The sequence below is a fragment of the Miscanthus floridulus genome, chromosome 12 (genome assembly GCF_019320115.1).
Source record: "Miscanthus floridulus cultivar M001 chromosome 12, ASM1932011v1, whole genome shotgun sequence".
In the NCBI taxonomy this organism is placed as follows: domain Eukaryota; kingdom Viridiplantae; phylum Streptophyta; class Magnoliopsida; order Poales; family Poaceae; genus Miscanthus; species Miscanthus floridulus.
The window spans coordinates 61,425,682-61,430,764 of record NC_089591.1 but is presented as its reverse complement, the minus strand read 5'-3'; the positions used below and the strand labels follow the sequence as shown (position 1 = coordinate 61,430,764).

The 5,083-nt window shown below is 53.1% G+C and overlaps 1 pseudogene; it reads right to left on the bottom strand.

Annotated features, from left to right (window-relative positions):
* Positions 1–2,220: 2,220 nt before the first annotated feature.
* Positions 2,221–2,893, bottom strand: LOC136498295 (indole-3-acetic acid-induced protein ARG7-like; annotated as a pseudogene).
* Positions 2,894–5,083: the final 2,190 nt, after the last annotated feature.

The following is a 5,083-nucleotide window of genomic DNA, read 5'->3' as shown; positions in this document are numbered from 1 at the left end:
CCTAGTTGATTGCTCTCGTCTTTTTCATAAACGATATCGTGTGACACTGCCTAAATATTCCCTCTGAGTTCGGTTTGCACCCCCAGAGAGTACAGTTTGCGCTTATATACTACTCATCAATCTGAAACAGTAGTTCTTGGCTGGGCCATCCCTGCACGTCGCATCAGACTGAACCGTACCCTGCAGCTAGTAGTAGTATGCAGCACCGACGCACTGAATATAGGCCCGTTCGTTTGGGTTTGATTGGCTGGTAAGCTATGTCTAAAAGTAATGTCGGTTGATTTGGTGTGAGAAAAAAATACTATTTATTAGCTGAAAAAATATAACTTATAAGCTCAACAAACCCAAACAAAACAGGGCGATACTCTCTGGTCGTCACGCATCCGGGTGCCGGGTCTATCTATGCTTTGTCTTCCATTTCTTTCTGACATTTACCGGAGCTAGCTATGTCGAGGTCAAAATAAAGTACTCCAAGCTTGCATTACCACCACATGAAAACGGAGTGTTTTGACTCGATCCGCAACGAGTACGGACACCGCGTCGTCCTGTTCTTGTCGTCCTAGTGTTGCAGAAACGATACAGTCTCGATCTGGATAGCACCACATAACCAACGCTAACACAGTCCAGATATAGATATATTCATATACATCATCATCCAGCTCAACTATGTCAATCTGCCATGACGCATAGCATAGGCCGTAACGAAACTCTCCATTTTTTTCGTACCTGCCGTGACCCTTCCCTGACATCGGGATCTAAGCAGTGATGAGCTGCTGCTTTGTCTGCTCACTTGTCCAATCGTGCTGCGCTCTTCTGGCTTACAGTCAAGCATAACGGAGGTGGTGGAATTGAAAAGGGACGCGAAGGAGCCGTACGCCCTGCAAAGACGACGTACTCCTATATCTTCCTTTTTCCGAAAGATGGACGGCAGATTTTCTAGGAGTAGTTCGGCTTTCTTGATCGCCTAACAAAATGCATAGCAGCAGGATATCGTTTTTTTTTTCCTCTGATGAAAGACCCGGCGGGCCGGGCGTGTGTGAACGCTGATATGTCATATGCCCGTGGTCCGGCCCGGCGGAGCGCCAATCCTGGGCCCCAGGCGGAGGAGCGAGACCGGCCGGGGAAAGGCGAAAAGGGTCGTGATGGACGCCACGCCAGTGCACAACGCGCGCCGCGCGAAACGGCGATCACAACTTTTTGGCAAAGCCGGGGAGATGTCGCGGCTCTATCTTCTTTTCTCTATCTCTCTCTCCGGCTGGACTCTGGAGGCTGGAGGCTGGCCTGCGCTTGCGTGGCGTGGTGGTGCGCGGCCGCATGATTGCGTCCGTGCAGCCCCCACGCCGGAACGGTGAGCGCGCCCGTTCTTTGCTGCCGCCTGCCGGGACCGGGATGTATCTGCCTTGCCTTGCCTGCGCGCCCGAGCCGCGAGGGAGAGCACCAGGTCCCTGGTCCTTGCCACCGAGAGCCATCAGCGGCGCGTTTGCCCCGTGAACGGACAGCGGCCTCCTTGTACGATCCCATGATTGTTGCCGTAGAATTCTGGTAGTGCACAGCAGCCGCCGCGCGTCCCCGTCGACCAAGCGCCAGGAAATCTCGTCCTGCTCCCTGCTGCCAGCGCCAGGGGCCAGGGCGGTGCACTGTACTCGCCGGACACACGGCGGAGCTTATTACCAGTCACCACGCACGCACGCTTCCTCGCGAGAAGGACAGGGACAGGGACAGGGACGCCTAGCGAGGCCAGCCAGCGCGCTGGCGTGCTGCGTGCAAAAGCGGCGCGGGGCCGAAACGGCGTGCTCCAACTGCCCGACTCGATCCATCCTGATTCCGGCGTGGGGTACGGTACGGTACGGTTCGTGCAGTGGTTGGCGCACCGTTTTCACCGCCCGAGCACGCTGAAATCTGGATGGCACGCTTTCCCGGGCATCTGATTCTGGCGTATTCACTAGGCAGCAGAGACATCGGCTTCATGAGAAGTTTGCGGTCAAACGAGGCACACAAAAAGACAGAGCATTTGCTCTCGTAATACTCCAGTACTACTGGGATTGGCAAAACGTGGAGGATTCAGCACACTCGGTCAGCGACAGTTGGATGATCCGCGAGAAAGCGCATCGCATACAGGGGAAATTCCAGCGGTTTGTAGATGAATCGGCGTATTCGGGACAAGAATATAGGCATCGACGAACGAAGAAGAGTAGCGGATGGGATGCATCAGTTTAAACAGGACCAAGAATGGAAAGAACAAAGTCAGCTAGGCTTAGGCAGCCCCGTTCTGATGGAAACACCCACATGTACACCATCCGCCTCCGCCGCCGGCCGGGCGGCGGTGGTCAGGGGCCTTCCCTGTGTCCCTCACCCCCCACCCCCTAACGACTAGTGCCCGCCTACCACCTGCCGAAGCCCTTCTTCCCCGCGGCGGCCAGGGCCGCGGCCTGCTCGAACCGCGCGGCGGGGCAGGGGATGGTGATGACGCCGGGGTGCTGGAACCCGAACTCCTCCTCGGCCTCCCTGAGCAGCTCGCCGAACATGGGGTGGTTGAAGTACACCACGGGGACCACGTACCGCAGCGACTGCGACGCCTCCCCGCCGCCGCCGACGTACACGGCCACCTGCCCCTTGGGCGTGGTCACCACCTGCTCGCGGCCGTCGCCCAGCATCCGGTGGCCCGCCGGCCCTCCACCCGAGGAGCCTCAGACGCCGCGCCAACGACCGGCCCCACCGCAGCACCGGCGCGAGCTTCCTCGCGGCGCGCTCGGGCGTGCTGGGCTGCTGCTGCAGACGGCGATAGCCTCCCCGGCGACGGCGCCGGCCGCAGAGCGCCCATCGCCACAGGCCGAGCAGCTTCCGGCCGAGACGGACCCCGCCGTGGCGGGACCTCCTTAGCATGGCGAGGAGGATTGGAAACAGACCGCGAAAGATCTCTCCTTCGTTGAGCAGAGCAGACGCAGGGCGTTAATGGTGTGGTGCGGAGCTGCAACGGAAGCGCGCAGGAGACGAGACGAGACGTCGTGAGGGTGAGGCCTGCCGCCTGAGAGGAAGGAATGTGAACCCGGAGGGGGACCCGGGCTGTTTTATAGAGCGCCGAGTGGAAAACTTTGGGGGTGCGGGGCTCGGTTTGGCCTGGCTCTGCTTGCCCACCGGCAGACTGGCTTGATATCGCAGTTGGCTTGGATTTGCCGGGCTCTCGTCGTGGCCCGGCGGCGTTTGTTCGTAATGGCTGGTGTGCCTCGGACGGTGCGTGGTCCATGATTCCTTTGGCTCCGCAGACATGTTGCCCGACCTGAATTTCTTTATTTCATTGATTGATCTAGGCCCCTTGAAGGGTTGCCCATCAAGGTTAAAGATACATCATCAGAGTTCGTGATCTCAATTACATAGATGTACTAAGTATAGACACTATGCATCTGCTACAGCTCTGTCTTTCTTTGGCAACCGCATCCCCCGTATCTTAGCATCAGCTTTTATCAATAAAAATGTCTGCCGTAGTGTGGCCGCCTCGTCTCTAAACACGACGCCGTTCCATATATGCCAATAGCATAGGCCATAAAAGTACTGAAATGACGTTTTGGGAAGCTTGGAGGACATTGGACGCTGATCATATACGTCCATTAGAAGACGGTTGATTAGTTTGGAACACAAGCCGCTGCCAGAATTCTTGAGCAAACGAGCAGTCAAAGACAATGTGTTCACCTGTTTCCTCTTCTTGGTTGCAAAATTCACAGACTGGGCTATCTACAACGGTCTTACGGCAAAGATTCACTCGACATTGCACCCTCCTATAGATCAGAAGCCAAACAAAGGTATGGTTAACCTTCCTATTGCTTTTGTGCGGTTTCCTTCCAAACAACTTTGTTTCGTGGTCGCTCCAAAGGTATGGTTAACGCGGAAGGAACGCGCTCCTCCATCGATAGTGCTTAGTATTTACTACCGAAGTTACTTGTTCTTTTATTATCGGCCATGTCGATTGTCGATTGTTTAGTACTAATAGCATTTTCTTTAATTTGGTGTAACCGGGAATGTGATCTGTCTTTGCTAGTACGTATGTACGGACCACGGTACACAAGCTGAGGCCTGATGTCACAGAAATATTAACCCCAGCCCCAAGTCCAAATCCACCTCGTTTTCGTACTGCCCGCCAAAAAAGGTTGTCCCTAGACTGTACTGTCATTTTTTCATCGAGGTGGCGATTGGCTAAACACAAACACTTTTTGGCAAACGAAAAGCTATCTGTTACGACAGTTACTGCAGAGTGACGGCGAGCTCGATCACACGGTCACACGGGTGCCTCCGACCGAATTTTTTATTTTTAGCTCTTTTTTTGAATTTTTTTCATAAATATGTCCCTGGAGTATGATTTTAAAATCTGGACTATTAGCTCGGCGTCAGTGTTGCTGGCGCCGAGCTGCATCGAGCTTATACTGCTCGGCGCCATCGTTGCTGGTGCCGAGCTCGGGGCCACGTTGGCGCCATGGACGCTGACATGGCAACCAGCTTGGCGCCGTGGATCTTGGCGTCGAGCTCGGCGCCAACAATTCTGGCGCCAAGCCCTCTTACGTATGGGCCCGAGGTTAGGACTAAGAGGCGGTAAGAGTTTGTGGTAGATGTTAGTATGTACTATTATGGATTTTGTAGTTACTTTTCTGTAACTATTTGGGACTGTATGGACATTGTGGACTATTTGGACTATGGATGACATATTATGTTGATTGTGATATTCGTTGTGGTTGTATTGTGTTCTTTGGACAATTAAATGTTTAGATTATATAATGATGTCTCTGTTTGTAACTATGGATGCTCTTGAAATAAGGGAAAACTCTTGCGATTTTTTCCGTGAATCATTAATTATACACACTCTAAAAAGCGAAGGAAATAAAGAAAAAATGTGTATAGTACTAATCACAAATGTAGTATATAGATTAAATATAAATTCATTAGAACGTGTATAGTCTAATCGTATCATACATACGCTTTGTAGATGAATCTAGGCTTTTCAGTAAGAGTGAACGAATCTAGACTTTTCAGACAATGAAAATAGACTTCAGACGGGCGCAGACAGCCGACCAGCAAAAACCCAGGTGTCGGGACT